Source organism: Talpa europaea, assembly GCF_964194135.1.
Source record: "Talpa europaea genome assembly, chromosome: 16".
NCBI classification, from domain to species: Eukaryota; Metazoa; Chordata; class Mammalia; order Eulipotyphla; family Talpidae; genus Talpa; species Talpa europaea.
In genome coordinates, this window is record NC_140084.1 from 33,296,885 (window position 1) to 33,317,068 (window position 20,184).

Sequence of the window (20,184 nt, forward strand, 5' to 3'; positions counted from 1 at the left end):
GTCACATCAAACTAAATGTCATTACTGGGAATCTAATTTTGTGAATTTCTAAGAAAGGTTTTTTTTTTTTTTTAAGAAATGTTTCTAAAGTATATTTCTTTCAGGATCACAATTTGTGGGGTCAGAACATATCTTAATTTGTGTTTCAGAAAATAATATGGGAAATTTTGCTCTGATGAACAGAAAATGATTATAGGATTTCAAATGAAATGCTTGAATGTATTAGTTAAGTATAAATATAAAGGTGGTGAATTGGAATGAAGGATGATAAAAGCCATATTTCTTCTGTCATTGCTGGCTTGTGTTGTTGGAACAGTGATTCCTGTTACACCTATAACAAACTCAAAGACTTCAGAGTTAAACTAAACGTGTAAAAGCGTCACTGTTAAGGTCCTTTCCTTGCAAGATTTTGATCTGTTTTGAGGAACTTGTCACATTATTTGTATGCAAACTGGCTACTCCAGGAAAGTAGTTCTTGCCTGCTCATTGAAAAAAGAAGAAAACATTATTAACGTCTAACATTGAAATTCTTGGTCAGCAATGAAGGCTTTAGCTACTGTGTGTGTACGTGTTTATACAAGTTTGTATTTCACAGAAAGGTTTTCATATTTGTGAGTGTGTGTGTGCAAGTATGTGTAAGGGAGAAAGCACCATTTTTAGAAAATCTTTTTTTTTTAAAGATTTATTTATGCACACAAGATCTGGGGTACAGGCCAGAAATGGGGGTGGTGAGAGGATTCACCAGAGGCAGAGTGAGGAACACAACAGGCAGATTGACTGAAATGCACTGCTGAGGGGAGCAGCGGGGAAGTCAGGAGGGGTCTGCTGCGCCATGTGGATTGCTCCCTGGCCAGCCAGGAATTGAATTTGTGCTGCAGAGGCTGCGGATTGCTTCATAGTGCGGTGCTTAACCCCTTGCGCCACCAGGGAGGCCCCCAAGAAATCTTCTAATTCTTGATTAATTGCTTATATTTTTAAACAATGAAATTGTTATCAATTAATAATATATATTTAAACTCTCTTGTCCTCTTAGAATTTATTAAGGGTATTACACATATACATGCATAACACATACAGTTTCTGGTACTCTTGGGAACATATTAACATATTTCTCAGAGGAAATGTGGTTTATTTTGTTTTTAAAGATTTATTTATTTACTTATGTATTTATTTATACATACATACATACATACATACATACATACATACATACAAGCACTGGGTACAGTCAGAAGTGCAGGAGGGTGAGAGAATTCACCTAGAGTCACAGCAGAGAGCAGAGTAGGCAGACGAACAAAGTACACTGCTGAGGGGAGCAGCGGGTGGAAGGAGAGGTCTGCGCCCCATGTGGGACCCTCACCCGGTGGCCGGGGATGGAACTGGTGCTGCAGAGGCTGCGGGCAGCTTCGCAACGCAGCGCTCAACTGCTGCGCCACTGGGGAGGCCTGAGGAAATGTGGTTTAAACATTTAATCACATTCTCCAGTAGGGGAAGGTTTTTTTTTTTTAAGATTTATTTTTATTTATTTATGCATACAAGAACTGGGGTATAGGCTAAAGGTGTGGGGGAGAGGGGACTCACCAGAGACAGAGTGGGGAGCAGAACAGGAGGATCTACTGAAATACACTGCTTGGGGGAGCAGCTGGCAAGACAGGGGAGGTCTGCTGTGCCATGTGGGTCAGCGCCTGGCCCTCCGGGGATCAAACTCATGCTGCAGTGGCTGGTGATAGCTTGATGATGCTGAGATTTTAACCCCTGTTCCACCAGGGAGGCCCAGTAAGGGACGTTTTAAGGACAACATTGCACTCTGTTCACTTAATACTTATATCCACCATATTTAATCTTAAGGAGACACATTCTGTTTCTATTCTATATGGACAAAAATGCCAAAATGGAGCCACATTTTGGAACCACCTGCCCCATTCCTGCCTGCAGTCATAGAATTATTGATGGGATAAAGAAGAGAGTCAAAGTTGGTTTCTTTATCAAAATACAGTCTCTTTTCTATTCTTAAAATGTCAAGGTAAATTTGACTTTATGGAAGTTGTAGGAAGGAAGGCCGTGAAAGAAGAAATGTTTGTTTTTCTGTCACTTCAGTTTTTAGCTTTAAGCAAAGCAAGGGAATGTGAGAGGATAAAAGAGATTGAAGAACTCTTTGGTCTCAACAATAAAAACTAAACATACCCAAATAGATTACAGACCTGTGAGAATGTGCAAAATGTTAAACATACCACATTCCTCTTTCAGTTATTCAGGATCAATTTCCAAACTCCTAGTCATGGCACATGAGACCGTTCCTGAACTTTCTTATATCTTCTTATAAAGTCTTCATTTGGCATTCCCAAACTGACCTCATGGGATGGTTTAAAGTTGATATTCATTATACTTTCATCTGCTTCCTATTCAGTTTGATCAGTTTGTAGATGTTCTACCCAATGAACTATATGTAACTATACTTCTTGGTATTTTATCTAATGCTGTCCTTTTATTTTTGCTAGACAAAAGCCAGCATTATAAGATAGCAGTGATTCCAGTGACCATACCAGATGTTCTTCCCTACATTTCCATAATGTACTCAACTGGAATGCAATTGACTCGTACTATAACCAGAAGTATGTTTTGAGCATGTTTAGAAAGTATACTTATTTGTTTTAGAATCTCTTGAATATTCCCTATGCCCACAAGTACAGGCCCTTAGGAAATAATTATAGAACTAATAAATAAATCATTATCTGTTTATATGGCAGAGAGATTTTGCCCAATAGTACTCTTATAGCCAGACTATTTTATATTTTCCCATGTACATCAGTGTGTTATTTTCCTGAGAAAATTGGGATATCTGATTTTATTATGAAGAACATTTCCTATTATAAATATGAGTTAGAAAAAGCAATTCCATAGACTTTTATTTAACCTAGTCATGTTAAAATACCCACCAGGGAAGTATTTCTGAAATCTAACTAATGCATAAATATTTTTACTGCAGACCAGTCATTTCTAATTTCCTGATTTTAACTCAGGCCAAGTTGATTTTTATAATAGAGCTGTTAATATCATTTTAAGATAGACTATGAACTAAATAAATGAAGACATGAATCAGAAATATATGAAGTTTGGGGTAGGAAAAAGGAATCAGGTTGAATGTGTAGAAATTCCATATAGATTACATGCTCTCCTTTGTATCATATTCAGCAGGTCAATAATTCTCTCTAAATGTTGACAATAATGCTGTTCCTAGCCAGTGGAAATGGAAGTCACTAAATAACTGTGTCATTCAGAAATGTGTTCTAACATGTATTTTTTATTATAATTATGAATAGGTCCCGAACTACCAAATTAAGCAGTCAGTAAATCGCTAAGAATGCTAGATGGAGAGTTAGATTTACAATTATGGCCTCAATGGTGAACAATATTTTTCAAAGTTAAGTAAAAATTGCTTGATGTTGAGAAATGCTTTCTCTGCAGGTGAAATTAGAGTTTGTTGATAAAAATAAAATCTATCTTTAGCATGTATGTGTGTGTATGTGTGTATAATTTTAAATGATATATATTTATATATTTGTATGCCTGTATGCATTTGTATATATTATATGTACATATATGTGTAATTATATAGAAAGAATATATACATACAATTATTGAAAGGGAGACAGATTTTTCTTTGAAAATAGAGAATACAAATAATTTAAATTGGTTAATAAGTTTGGCGTTAACTTATTAGTAATGTTATTAATATGTCCTATAAATGGGAACCTAACATTCATATTTAAAAATGAGGAATTTGTAATTCACATGGACCAGGAGATTTGTCAAACTGAAATAAAAAAATATAATTCTAAGTTGTCCTGGATTGGTTGTCTCAACCATGTTGTCCACCCAAGATCTTTTTCCACCGTCTCTTTAATCAGCAAGTTTAAATTATGGTAAAAGTAAAGGTTTTGGAGAGCATTAGTGAAGAGTATTAGCATACCCAACTTAACTTATTTTTTTCTAAATTGTAATGGCTTTCCAATAGCAAAATAAAAATAGATATTCTATGTGAAATTACTTTTTTGACTTTAAAATGTGCTATATAAACATTCAAAACTTAACACATAATTGCTAATTGTTGGTCCCCCAATAGTTTCTAGACACCTTTCCAGGTTCTAAGGTTAGAGCAATGAACACAATATACTAGACACTGCCTGTCATAAGGCTACTGTTCTAGATGTAAGTATCAGAAAATAAATAGGTAACAATTAGAAATACCAATAATTCACAGCCTCTTGAGTGCTGTGAAAAAACTAAATTATGGCTATACAATGTAATGTGAACTGCATGGACAAGTTCAGCAGGAAACATGGCGTCTCTAGATAAAATGGTTTCTAATGACCAAGTGCAGGCCAGTCACGGGTCTCGGGGAGAGCTCCATACCCAGAAACATACCTACAGCTGCCCACCCTCACACACACACAGGCACATATGCACACTCTCACACCTCCAGCTGCACAAAGGACACAGATGACAATAAATTGGGAAGGTCCCAGCACACAAAGGGAGACAGTGTGACAAGAGGAAAAGTGGGGTGAGAAGGAAGCTAGAGACAGACCAAGTAGGTCCTTTTGTTTTTATTTATATGTATGTGTGTGTGTGTGTTATATCATTGTTCATTTTTGTGCAGTATATGCTTGTATGCTTTCTCCTTTCAGGTAAAGATGGTTCTTTTACAGTAAAAGATTTCTGTAGCACTCAGCTCTGAGATTCACAAACTATCTGGAGAGGCACAAGTTGTTTTTCTGTTTTGTTTTGTAATTCCAGTTCATTGTTAGGCTGATAATCTTATAGAATCCAATAAAAATTAAAATGAGACTAGTGTATTGATGAAAAAGGATTGTAAAATTCACTAAATACTTACATTTATCTTATTGTGGGCTGGTAATAAAATGTTCACCAACCAGAGCTAATTTAGCAACAGCAATTTATTTAACTTTGATTTGGGGATTTAAAGCAGAATGGTAAAATTATCAGGTATAAATAGGATATAACTTTGTGTATGTATGTACATGTGCATGTATTGTGTATAAATTCACTGCTGAAGCTTGCAAACTAGAGAGATGAGAAATCTCATCACTACCATTGGTCCATGAACAGAATTTATTAGTTTTTTCCTCAGGGATAGCAGAAGGAAGTGACTCATATTGCAATTTGATTGAGTTTTGTATTTAAGTAATAATAAAAAGAAACAAAACAGAACAAAATGCTAAGGTTAGAGAAAATAACCCACTACAATAGTCTAGGGTTACTTTTTAATATTCAACAATAAATCTGAACTCAAACTCCTAGTATAAATTTGTCTGTTTGAAGTCTGCTCACAGGAAATCTCTGAATCTATGAATGTTAGGGTCAAAAGTCTCCATTGCTTTTGTCCCCCAAATTGTAGGAAAGATTCAATGTAAGGGTTTGTAAGTAATAAACCCAGACATTGTGAATTTATTTTGCAGTTTACAGGTAAATTATAATCCCAGCAACCCAGTTAGATTCTTTGATATTATTCTTTTTACATTTACAGAAGGGAATCTAAAGTTCAGAAATGTTTAGTAATATGTCAAAAAGCTTCCATAATTTTTCCAGAACTGAAACTTCAGGAGTTTTATATCAGAATGTATACATCTTATCTCCATATAAAGCAGTAAATGCCTCAAAAGCATTGATAACTCCAACAAATCTAAAAATCTAACATAGAAAATGTTCTTCAGAACAAATGGTATAAAAGGACTTTTCCATACTAGCATTCTCACTTAGGTATCTGCTATTTTTCCACTGCTTTGGATCTGCTAGTCCTATAGTCCCTCCTCCTATTCCCAGTTTTATTGAAGTATAATTGCCATAATGTATTGTGAAAGTCTAGGGTGATGATTACACACACACACACACGCGCATACACGCACACACAGATATGTATATATATGGTGAAATGATTAGCACAATGATGTTAGCTAACGCATTGTCACCTCACATTATTACCTTTTGTTTCTATTATTGTGTTGTTTGTTTTGTGGTCAGAACATTTAAGGTTTACTCTCTTAGCAACTCACATAACGTTTTATAGTATTGTTAGGTATAGACACCATGATGTGCATTAGTGCGCCCGAACTTACTTATTCTGTAACTGAAAGCTTGTACCTTCTCATCAATGACTTCCCTTTTCCCTCACCGCCAGTCCCTGGAAATTACCATTCTAATTTGTGCTTCTACGAGTGCAATTTTTTTTTAGATGTCATGTTATCAGTGAGATCATACAATATTTGTCTTCCTATGTCTGATATACTTAACTTAGCCTAATGCCCTCACAGTCTGTTCCTGTTGTAGCATATGGTAATATTTTTTTAATGACTGACTAATAGTCCATTTCTAACCCATAAGAGACACTTCCCTGAAAATGTTCTGATGGTACAAATAATAGAGCCATAATTAATTGAATATTTAAAATTACAGACCTTTTTTTTGCAGTTGGAGGACTATGTATTTTACTCAGGTTTGCAAGGAATAGGATTAAAAAGTTTTTGCATTAAGGATAATTTTACTTATTTTATTAGAAATTTCACTCAACACTGAACTAAGAGTAATAGTTTTGCTGCCCACCCCCCAACATACAACTCTGTGTTACTCAGAAAATGGAGAAAATGAGGGGTTATAAACTCATGCCAAATTTTCATACATTATCTATAATTTTCAAATGTATTTTATGTATAATCATAACCATTTAGAGGACCAGTTTAGGAAGAAAAAAAAGTTAAGAAGGAAAAAAATTCAGAACTGGAAGAATGAGAACACATAACTTTCATTTTATGTAAAATAAGAAATGAAATGATCAATGCTAGTGGAATGAGATTTTTTTCAATAATTATAGTGTAATTTTACAACACAAAACAAATGTGTTGTGTTCATATTATTCCAATTATGGGTTGTTTCCATATTTTTTGTTTTTTTCATTGATCTTTTTTCTTGATATCATGCTTTGCTTTATATAAAAATCTCTTGGTTTAAGTTTCATAACTCAATAGAACATATTATTTTTTAATATTTATTTATGCAGACAAGAACTGGGGTATAGGTCAAAGGTGCGGGGAGTGAGAGGATTTACCAGAGACAGAGGGGGGAAGCAGAACAGGCAGATCTCCTGAAATACACTGCTAAGGGGAGCAGCAGGCGAGACAAGAGAGGTCTGCTGCGCTATGTGGGTTGGTCCTTCGCCAGCCAGGGATTGAACTCATGCTGCAGTGGCTGACGAGAGCTTCACAGCGCTGCCTTAAACCCCAGAACCACCAGGGAGGCCCACAATAAATCATGTTCTTAAGAATTCTGTTCACTGAGATAGGAGTAGTGTTGAAAGCAGTGATATGATCGTACCCATGTGTTTTACATTTCATGCTGTGTTCCTTCCTGATGGACATGAGGGGAAATAAAAATACTGCATAAAATCCCCAATGTTCTTAGTGTATATAGATGGTCTGAGGACCTAATTCCAATGTTTGGAATAAGCAAAAACAATTTGGAATAAACAAAAATAATTCAACACCATTCTAATACTCTCTGCTGGGAGAGAATGTCAGACCCCATATTTTAAGGTGTGGTACTCAAGGGACAGGGAGTTTCCAAGTTCCCTGCCCCACTCAAGGAAGGGTGGAGCTAAGCTGGGAGCAGCAGCTGGAGAGGAGACTGGAGAAGGATGAAGAGCCAGTAAGAGACCTAGAGGAGGCACATGCAGCAGAGAAAAACATGTAAAGCTGCTCTTGATTCTTGTCTTGGACCAGTTGAAACAGATGTGGGTAAAAGACCTGTGGAGAAGTGAACAATAGCTGCTTTTAGCTTGATTTTGCTCATTCCTTCCCAGAAGTGCTGGGTCCCTTCTGTCCCATTCCTCAGGGTCCCCACCAGACGTGCTTTAGACTTATGGCAGGCTTATGCACCTCAGTGGCCCTGCTTTGGGCCAACCCTGTTTGGCTAAGCATTAACCCATGAGAGGATGGGTAACTTCAAGTGCTTGATTTGGAAACTTTATTCTTTCTTTGTCTTTTCTGTGTTGAACACTAGTTGTATTAAAGTTCCTTTCCATTAAAAGTCTTAGATTATGTGTTGTCTTGAGGTTCAGGTGGCAGAACCTATTTAGAATGGTCAGGTTTGGGGGTTCTGAATTGCATGGTAGGAGGCACTAAAAATGATAGATCACACTTGAGATCTGATGGACCCAATTTGCATCTTACATCAATTGTGAGAACTATCAACATCTTAACAAAAGCTGATTTTGTAAATTTTATTTTATAGTTATATAACAATATAACTCAGGAACAGCTAGATACTACTCTAATCTGGTCCTTTTTGGGTTTTCAGACAAGTTTATTACATAGGCACAACTGATGAAATCATGGACCACTAACAATTGATGTTCCAGTTCCATCCCCTCCCCAGAGGTAAAGTGTTGGGACTGTTCCGACCCTCCATTCACAAGGTTGGTATATTCCACTTTAAAAAGCCACCTTGTTAGGGCCTCCCTGGTGGCGCAGAGGGTTGAGCACAGCACTATGAGTCTGTCTGCAGCCTTTGCAGTTCGAGTTGGATCCCAGGTGGCTGGGGAGCTATCCACATGGTGCAGCAGACCTCTCCTGTCCCACCTGCTGCTCCCCTTAGCAGTGTGTTTTGGTGTATCTGACTGTTCTGCTCCTGGCTCTCTCTGGTGAATCTTCTCACCCTCCCCCAACTCTGGCCTGTACCCCACTTCTTTTTTTATTTTTTAAAATTTTTTAAAGATTTATTTATTTATTTATACAAGCACTTAGTACAGTCAGAGGCGCGGGAGGGTGAGAGAAATTATCAGAGCCAGAGCAGAGATTAGAACAGGCAGAGAGATGAAGTACACTGCTGAGTGGAGCAGCCAGCGGCAGGAGAGGTCTGCGCGCCATGTGGGACCCTCGCCCTGCCGCCAGGGATCAAAAGAGCGCTGCAGAGGCTGTGGGCAGCTCCGCAAGCCAGCGCTCAATTGGTGAGCCACCTGGGAGGCCCTGTACCCCACTTCTTAAAAAAAGCCACCTTGTTAACATAACAAAGACACCTTTATGTTTCTTAGCACTTGGGGAATTCCAAGGATTATAGGAGCTCTATGCTAAAAATGAATTAAGATCATAATATTTATTATAAATCACAATATCACAGTAACTAAAAATTATTTTTCACACATTTTTGATGCTTAAAATCAAACAAGACAGATATAATAACCTCTGCTCACTCAAACTGCACTTACATTTTTTTTTAAAGATTTATTTTATTTTATTTTATGTATTTATTTATTTATTTATTTATACAAGCACTGGGTACAGTCAGAAGCACGGGAGGGTGAGAGTATTCACCAGAGCCAGAGCGAGCGGGGAGCAGAACAGGCAGAAGGACCGAACGAAGCACACTGCTGAGGGGAGCAGCGGGTGGCAGGAGAGGTCTGCGCGCCATGTGGGACCCTCCTCCGGTGGCCGGGGAGCAGCCGGGGATTGAACCAGCGCTGCAGAGGCTGCGGGCAGCTTCACAACCCAGCGCTCAACCTCTGCGACACCGGGGAGGCCCCCGCACTTATTTTCTTTACCCACATTTTTTATATTTTTACATAACGCTTTCTTTTGAACATGCTAGATAGAAATTCATCATATAATCTTCATAACATCTTGATGCTATCATTCCTATATTTATAGGATATTTATATCAATATTGAATCTTGAAAGCCTATAAATGTTTTCTTTTTAAAGGTGTAAAAATTTTATAATCAAGAAAGCACATAAAATATCTGCAATTTGTAGATATAACAAATCCCAAAAACCTGAAGGTGTTAAGAATGTCCAGTTTCTTCCACCAAGGAAAAGGCAGAATAGAAAATAGAGAAGTTATTTGTTTTGGTGTTGCGATTTATTTCTAATCAAAATCTCCCATGATATTAACTTGATATTAGTTTAAAACATGAAAATAATGAAAGTTAATGTCCTCCCTTTATATTGTACTTCCCATTGCCTACGTTAATAGTTGTTTTCAATGCTGCCAACATGCTGTACGTAATAGACAAGTGCACTTCAGTCAGCTATCAAAGACTCCCATCGTTTTCCTAAGTGACATCGAAAGCTACTTAATGCCTTACACCTCTGGCCTGCACCCCAGATCGTCTATGAAAAAAATAAAAAAAAAATTCTGTTTAACATTAATAATGAATTGGGTGGTAAGAGACACTTAATATATCACGCTTGAGATCCTCAGATTTGATGGACCCAATTTTGCATTTTACATCAATTGTGAGAACTACCAACATCTTAATAAAAGCTGATTTTATAAACAAAACACTTTAAAGGCATCAGGAAAGATACAGTAATTAAAAAAATGTGTGCTGTATGTTGCTTGCATTGTGCTTGCCCCTTGGAACAATGACATAAAGTTTGCTTTATAAATACCCCTTTGCTTTATAAATGCCCTTGGAACAAAGGCATGGACTTCAAGAAATCGCACACAAATTCTAAGGACATTCTCTATGTGGCTAACAGAATCCTGAAAATGCATAGCAGGGAATACGAATGGCACACAGCATATATCCATCATGTGCCTGTTCTCTCAGCCTGAGGCTTAGTCAATTAATACCTCTTTTTATTAAATAATGCTAAATCATACTTCATAATAAAACTAAATAATACAGGATGATTTTTAAAACTATAAAGTTATAAATGAATTATTCTTTTCAATAAAGTTAAATATATATATATATATTTTCCTAACATTTTCTTTATTTTTTCTTTATTTTTAGTTATTATTTTATATATGTTTTTACATCATTCATCATTTTTATACAATGCATGCTTTATTATCTCAGGTATAGACCCCATGTAATTCATACCACCAATTCACCCATGCGCCATCACCATAGTCTCTTGTGCTCTTCCCACCCCTCTTTTTGATCATGCTCAGTGAAATAAGCCAGAAAGAAAAAGAAAAATACCAAATGGTTTCATTTATGGAAGGAATGTAGGGGCTCCAAATAAGGGATCAGGGGAAAAAAGTAATTATAATAAAGTAAAAATCAAAATCAACAGGCAACTATAAACCAGAGACATTCCACAGTGGAGAGAAGAAAGTTGGAGCAAAATATTTTCTTTATTTGTATTGGGTACATAAAACTTTTCCCAAATTTCTATCTGGCATTCTCCATTTCCCATGGAAGCCCAATGTCTGTCAGTGACCATTGCTACTTCTGCCCTAGAGATGATTTGACTCTGCTGTATTTTTCAGTTGTTTGTTGTATATTGTTATTGTTCTTTTGTTTTGTTTGTACATCTTTTCATTATATTAAAGGACACGGTGACCATCTCTTTTTATTTTGTGCTTGGAATTTTGCTATGCCCTAGAATATGCTCTTTATCCTAGTTTAACAGCTCAGGTGGATTTCTTAAATATATACTTTAGAAAGCAGATGTTGTAAATCTAAGCCTATTCTAAAATAAAATGTTTAAAATACCAATACTTCACTGTAACAGTGAAGTCTTTGTTTAAATTTCAGCTCAGCCATTTAATAGCATTAAATGAAGATATCACTTTGGAAAATTTACAAAACTTCTATTTCTTTGTTTTCACAATAAAAATTATAATAGTGATAAGAAAGAGGTTTCTTAGAAAGCTTAAACTTTGACTTCATTAAAATTGGAGTATTGGGGTCTACCTAGTGCTGCAAGAGGTTCAGCACAGCACTGTGAAGCTATTCGCAGCCTCTGTAGCATGAGTTCAATCCCCAACTGGCCAGGGAGATACCCACATGGCACAGCAGACCTCTCCAGTCTCACCTACCACTCACCTCAGCAGTTTATTTCAGTCAGTCTGTCTGTTCTGTTCCCCACTCTATCTCTGATGAATCTTCTCATCTTCCTCCCCACCCCACACCTTTGGTCTGTATCCTAGTTCCTGTATGCATAAATAAATAAATCTTTAAAAAAATTGGAGTATCAGACATTGACTAAGGGTTAATAACTTCTATTTTTATTATTTTATTTTTACATCATTTTTCATTTTTGTAGAATGTATGCATTTTCATCTCAGTTATAGTCTATTCCTTCTAATGTGATAATACATATAGAACATTTTTAGCTCACTACTTAACACATGGTACCTACTTAACAATTGTTGGTATTATTGGCACTATTAGTAGTTGTAGAAGTAGTAGTAGTACTATTAATGCTGAAATTACTATCATATCTATGCTGGCAACATAATGAATGCTGAGTGAATGAATAACTGAATCAATAAAAAAGTTAAGAGTTTGGGTCTTTTTTTTTTTTTTAATAGAGGCATGTTTTTTATTTATTTATTTGTTTGTTTGTTTGTTTTGTTTATACACGCACTGGGTACAGTCAGAAGCGCGGGAGGGTGAGAGAATTCGCCAGAGCCAGAGCGGGGAGCAGAGCAGGCAGAAGGACCGAAGTACACTGCTGAGGGGAGCAGCGGGCGACAGGAGAGGTCTGTGCGCCATGTGGGACCCTCCTCCAGTGGCCGGGGAGCAGCCGGGGATTGAACCGGCGCTGCAGAGGCTGCGGGCAGCTTCGCAACCCAGCGCTCAACCGCTGCGCCACCGGGGAGGCCTGAGTTTGGGTCTTTTTTTTCAGGAGAGAACAATATATATGATAACAGAAAAGCAACATTTTTATATAAATTCTCATTTCAAACAATTTAGATCATACAACCTAAAGCAACTTACTCATACAACCTAAAGCAATTGCTTCATTTCTGTCATCTATGGGGGAAAATACTTAGTCCAAGAGAAACTTAATATTCTGTCAAAAGACATATAGCTCATGGCAGCATAAAGCACCTTTAGATTTAATTGTTTGACAGACCAAGCCAAACATCCACATGCATACCAAGATGTAAGATGTGTAATGCATTTTTCTCACAATTGAGGAAGTAATTATAATTGATTTTATATATATGTGGCTTATTTATAAGCTGGTTTATGAATATGTACCTATAATTTACACATATAATGGGATTTTGTATGAATTCTGTAAAATTATATCAAAGTGGCATAACACTCATGGGAAGAAAGATTAATTTATATCTGTTTTGGGTAGTGTGTTGAAAATTACAAATTTTGCTTTATAGACAATCAAATAATTAGTAATAATTAATAATTGAAAATGTTCAGGGCCTCCCCAGTGGCGCAGCGGTTGAGTGCTGGGTTGCTGCCCGCAGCCCGCAGCCTCTGCGGCTCCGGTTCGATCCCTGGCTGCTCCCCGGCCACCAGAGGAGGGTCCCGCATGGCGTGCAGACCTCTCCTGCCGCCTGCTGCTCCCCTCAGCAGTGTCCTTCGGTCCTTCTGCCTGCTCTGCTCCCCGCTCTGGCTCTGGTGAATTCTCTTACCCTCCTGCGCTTCTGACTGTACCCACTGCTTGTATGTATGTATGTATGTATGAATAAATAAATAAATAAATAATAATAAAAAAAAAAAATCTTAAAAAAAAAAAAGAAAACGTTCATCACACAGGGATCATAAAAGCCCAGAACTTTAAAAGACTGGATGCTAAAAGACTGAGTGCTAAAGATCCTTTCTCGTTGTAACGCTATTTCATGCAGTTCCAAGTGTAGAAGATTTTCTGCAGTGAGAGAATAACTTCTCATATTTTGTTTTCTTTTTTTTTTTTTTTAAGGATTCATTTATTTATTTATACAAGCACTGGGTACAGTCAGAAGCACAGGAGGGTGAGAGAATTCACCAGAGCCAGAGCAGGGAGCAGAGCAGGCAAAAGGACCGAAGTACACTGCTGAGGGGAGCAGCGGGTGGCAGGAGAGGTCTGTGTGACATGCGGGGCTCTCCTCCAGTGGCCTGGGAGCAGCAGGTTATCGAACCGGTGCTGCAGAGGCTGTGGACAGCTTCGCAACCCAGTGCTCTGCTGCTGCTCCACCGGGGAGGCCCTTTTGTTTTCTTTTTTCGTGGAATCTTCATGTATTTTAACTGTTTATCTCTAAAATCCATTGCATAACAATCTCTTTAAACTTAGCATTTCATCAGGAAAAAAAGCATTTGTTTTTATCTGTGAAGTTGATGTGTGTTTTTTTTTTTGTTTGTTTGTTTCTGTCATGTGGTTTTAACACAATAGTATTCATGGATTTAACGAACTGTAGAATTGTCAATTTGAATAGGCCTTATATGAATCCAAAAACTACTGTACAAATATCCAGATACCTAAAAGATATAACTATATCGTATATAGTTCACCAGTTAAAGTATCACATTAATTTACCTCTGATAGGAATCCAGCCATGATCTTTCTCTTGCCATGGTTTACATAATGAGAAAATGTTCACATGCATTCTTTGTTATTTAAAATAGGAAATTATGATTTCATATTTGGCTGAGATTATCATTCAAAACACGATGTCTCTTTAATGGAGTAAATACAGAAAGCATCCTGAGTGATGAAAAGATTAGAAATGACTGTTTCAATTCTTTTTCCTTTTTGCCACAATAAAAACCCTCTGTCTTTGAAAAAGAAATGTTAGCTTATAGGTCTCATATGTATTCATATTCTTAAATAAAGATATGTGAAAAAGGAAAATAGATTGTCTGTAGTCTTGCCAGTAAAATATACTAATTTTCAGGGTGAAAATTAAAAAAAAATGGTATGCATATTTTAGTCTACTTAAGACAACCTTAAGGTTTTCCTACAGCATAAAATATTTTCTGAATATCTTCTCTCGGAATGAAAGTTTTTGGAAGTTTATGCTCCGCCTGCTTCACTTACTTCTCTCTTGCCCTGTGCTCCAGCTGTGATGAAATAAAAACAATACCCTGGAGTCCATCTTCCTTTTCTTGTGGCCCTGCCTTTGTATACTTATTTGAATTTTGACTCTCCACCCACCCGCTTTCATCAGCTAACTTCCTATGTTTCTGTTAATTTAATTTGTATATCTTCTATGGGAAATATTCCCTGAAACTTCATGGGTTTCCATAATGTATGGTACTTCCTGACAGTGCTACATGCTGTAGTTTACTTTAATATCTTATTGAGCTGTCCTTTCAACCAAATCCGCTTTGAAAGTTCATAGAGTAGCGATTAAGAATTTTATCACAATTGTCAACAGCTAATATAGTACTTAGCACAGAATAGATGTTCATTAGGTAATTGCCATGAGAATAGTTTAGGTCATAGCCCGAGTTATGGATTTTACCATCACCCTTCAGAATAGTTGCCACCATTTCAGATAAAGGTCAAATGCAGGCTTTTCCCTAAGTGGCAGTAAAAATGAAATTTAGTACATGTATCTCCTTCCAACCGTATTTGAATATAAAATTGATGTTTAACTTAATCCTAAATAGCATATCATGCCTAGTCATTTTCTGCCAAGTATGTTAACAGTGAAAGTATGTAAACAGTAAGGTTACTAGAATTTCCTGACCCTCCCACTATTTGGATGTAATATTAATAATTAATTTTAGAATACAGATTTCCACTGTCTCAAATCATAATGAAAAGATGGAGAAAGAAAGAACCATTATTTTAGTTGGAACAAAATTATAGCAAAGAGAAAGAAAAAATGCCAAACTGCAGACTAGTCTAAGGAAATACTAATTTCAGCCTAATAGAGAAAAACTTAGTTCAAAATTTTATAAATAATAACTAAGTAAAGCATATTCCTGTGTTAACCTGTCTTTCCATAATTCAGGCATTTATTAAAACATCCTCTATTGTTAGATTATTATTAGATTAGCAAAGAGAGAACATAATTAAATATTCTGTTCTTTCAAGATGATAGAAACAAATGTGGGGTAGGAGTTCAAATGAGAGGTGCTCACCACTTACCACAACCCCACTAATGCGTACATTTTTATAAAGTAAAAATGGAGGACATTTTGTTTACCTTCAAAAATATGTCCAGAGGTTAGAATGCTCAGAGAAAATCCCCATAAATTTGCTTAGGCTTTATTCAATCTGAGGATTCATCAGCTCATATGATTTGAAATTTAAAGACTTTTAAGGAAACAGACTAGTGGCTTTAAACATTGATTGGTTTGACAGTGAATTTAGAGCAATGGAACCCATTTTTTGAATGAAACTTCATGCTAGAATTTGGCTAGCATGTCCGCTCAGGTTAGTGCATCTGTGAGTGTGGGTATAGTATAGTACCACGATGGCAGCCATTCCTTACTTACCTGTGTGTTGATAGGCTCAGTCTATTTGACTGTAGGATAGAGGTCAGATCTCTACCTTTGGGAACATAATGAAATGTAGTAGACTTGGGAGTTAGATTGATCTATATTTACTTGACCGTTCCTTCCATTTATGAAATAATGAAAATAATGTTTAACTTAGAGGAAGAAATGCAGATACCAGTGAAGACGATATGTGAAAATGCCTTGTTTACACAATCACCATAGTGTTAATTTTCTCCTTCTTGTCTACCATTGCAAGAGATTATTAGTGCAGAGTAAACCTTCAATACATTTTTTATTGATATATCAAAAACTTACCAATATGGTTGTGTATCTGCAATATATTTTGAAGATGCCTGTAGTTGCCTTCAACTGGGTTTGTCCCAGGCAAAGTAAAAATGTATTTTTTTTAACTTATAGATGATCCTATTTAAATAATTCTACTAGCAGATTTTGAAAGGCTAAAATTCCAGTAAGCAGTACTTAGTAGAATAAAATGATACCTAATAGTTGGAAGATTTAAACAACTAAACAATGTATGTGGCCATTACATTTACATATTTGTATATCATGAATTTATATATATTTATATAATACATATAAGTGTGACAGTGTACAAAGATTCTCTGAGAGAAACTGTGTGTATACATAGCACCTGCCAACTAATTAGCAGTTAGACATACAGAAGCTAAATAATGGATTTCTTGTAACCGATTTTACAATCACTTGCAATCATCGCCACCTCTTCATGTAGTAAATCTTCGGTTGAGTCTGAAAACAATTTTAAAGAATCTGTCTTCCATGATGCTTTCTGGATAGCACATTTAATATATTTCAGATGCATTTTTCACATTTGATCTTGAGAGAAACTGGCAAAATGGGGAATCAAGTGAAGACTACAATTATTGCTCATGAACTTTTGATAATATTGTCTGCAAATGTCTGTTCTCATTCATATGTGAGCACAAGCCTGCCAGAATATAGAGACGTATTTTTTCTTCCATTTCAAAATTCCATTATTCAACATCTATTTCTAAGGTCTGATTAACAATGACAGCATTTTGGAGGGCATGCTTGTCTAACGTGATTGCAGTTCCATGAGTTGGAAAGCCTTTTGTTTCAACAATTATTTATGGAGAAATGCTTTCTTAGAATCAGACAGCAAAAAGGGTGTGTTTGCTGGGAGGCCATAAAAAGATGTTTCACTCTAATGAATTCAGTTTTTATTTCTCTGTGCAGCACAAATGGACAAAAATATCCCCCAGTCTAGAAGATGGTAAAATGCAAATAGTACAAAACATTTTATGTTTATATAGTGCTTTAGCTTCATTGGGCATCATACCTGAGCCTTACAAAGGCCTATGTAGTTGTTAAGGAAAAACATTTCATCCCCATTCAAAATATAAAGAAACTGTCATTTCACATAGTCAAGTGTTTTGTCACAGACCAGTCGAAAGTAAATTGTGTAGCCAGACATCTGATACCCATCCAAACCTCTTTGTAATGATGTGTCTCCATCTGGAGAACACTGTTTATCCCCCCACACCACCAATAAAGAATTGTGTGGCATTAAATTTCCCAAAGGCATCTGTCCAAAATATGTTGGTTAAGAAGGAAAATAATGGGTTTATCTTATAAAATATTATATCTGACTATTCAAACTTAGGACAGCTCACTTTATCACATCCTATGTCAATATCAACTTTATTTCCCAGCACATGGTCATTGCCAAAGTAGTGCAGTAGGGGAAGAGTCATACTGGTCACATGCTGCATTTCCAAGTCATAATCTATCAATGTTTTGCAATGACTCACTGCTCCTTCCACTGCCCTAATACAGCTCCTGGACTCTCAGTTGCCATTAATATGACACTTGCTAAAAAAGTGAAATTAATGCATAAACTATCTAGTTTATGTCAGGACTTGATTTATTCTGTGAAACTATGAAATTAGTAATATATTCAAAATTCATAGAACATATGGGTGGACCATATTTTGGTCTACTCTTCACTAAATACCTACCATGTAAGGAAAGATTTTCACATCTATGACATTGTATTACTAATTTGTTGTGTTATTCCTTTGTTCTTTATTTTTTATATTTATATATATAAATATATATAGTCATTTAACTGCAATTTTCTACATATTATTTTTAACTGATTTCCCATTTTCCCATAGAATGTGTAAATCTCATTTATCCCAAAAAAGCCTCTATAATAGCCAAATATTCTTCCATAGTGATAGTAAAAAATATATAATTGCATTGTCTTACACCTAAGAAAGTAGCAATGTCCAAAAGTCATCCAATTGACATTCTGATTTTAGACATATACACCTCTCTTTACTAAGCCATGTCATTATTTTTTTAAGGATTTATTTATTTATGCATACAAGAACTGGGGTATGGGCAAGAGGTGTGGGGGGTGAGAGGATCCACCAGAGACAGAGTGGGGAGCAGAATAGGCAGATAGACTGAAATAACCTGCTGAGGGGAGCAGCGGGTGAGACAGGAGAGGTCTGCTGCACCATGTGGACCACCTCCCTGGTGGGGGATCAAACTTGTACTACAATGGCTGCTGATAGCTTCAGAGTGCTGAGACTTAACTCCTTGTGCCACCAGGGAGGGCCAGCCATGTCATTATTGAGCCAGTCATAGGTGGTTAAATATTTAGAATACTAAGCAGTAATTGCTAATGATAACTAGTTGCCACTAATGGAATTGAATTATGTCACATTGTTACCTCTGGAATTGAGGTCAGTGATAACTTTACTAACAATATGTGAGTATGCAGAAAGTCTCAAAGATATATTGAAATTCCCTGAGAATTTCTGGGATTACTAGTATATCCATCTAGTGTAGATAGAAAATATGGATTATAGCAGAGTCTACTAAGTGAACTGTTTGGAGATGTGAGGATGAGATTAATGGAAACCAGCAAGGGATTATGCAAGAACCTGAAGCTTGACAAGATACTCAAACATAAATGAGCAATTGTGGGAGCAAAACATACCTGCAAGGTGCTGGGTTCTGGCACAGCCAGGCAATGGCAATATCAACCCCAACCCTGTCCTCACTTTCCTCCAAAACTCCTAATTCCTGATATTAATCTCATCATAAAACCTCAACCAGAGACAAAGAGACATAGCAGGTTGCAGGTTGTAAAGTGTAGGGTACGTAAAGTATCAAGCTTTTTTGCCCTCTGCCATCAGCGCTGATGATGGATCCCTGCTGTCCTGAATGCATTCCTGATGGCGGGCACCTGGAGTAGGATGTGGGCATACATAGGTGGGATACACCTGAGGGCGGCCTCACGGGAATGCCAGCAGAGAGAGGAACAACAGAGCAAAAGGAGCAGAGAAGCAAGGGCCAGGAGGGGACGTGGGAGAGCCCAGAGAGAGTGAAGATTTGCCAGGGCCTGGGAGACCTGCCTGCTCCCTGGCCCCTGGGGCTCCTGCCTGCCGTGTACCTGGTCAATCCCAATAAAAGCCTGCAAAAGCCACCCAAGGCTCCAGGACTTCTCTCCTCTTACCCTGTCTGCTTGGATCATTGAAATCCATCTCTGTGCTCTTCCTGCCACTACAGAAAGGAAGCAATGTTCAGGTATAGAGAGAAAATATCAAAGACAGTACGTGGGAATATTGTTCATGACACTGGCCTGAGCTGGGGCTGTGGATGTGTACAATCAGTGGTGAGGAGAGTGTAGGGAAAATGGAGTTAATCAGCCACTGTTGGTGCAAAAACGTGGTTGGGAGTGTGAGCACCAGGCACGTGCGCCTGTAGATGGGAACGCGAGGGGCTGAGAGGCGCAAGCACGGAGTGTGCAGACCTGTACGTGCAGGCAACCGAGGATGAGATCACAAGGAGATCATTAGAGGAGAGAAGCCAGAGAGGGTGCGGTGATGAAGGGAGCTGGGAGGCTTAGTTGCTGCCTGCCTTCCAGCCCCCCTGACCTCCTCATGCCTGCCTGCTTCCCCCCACAGTGA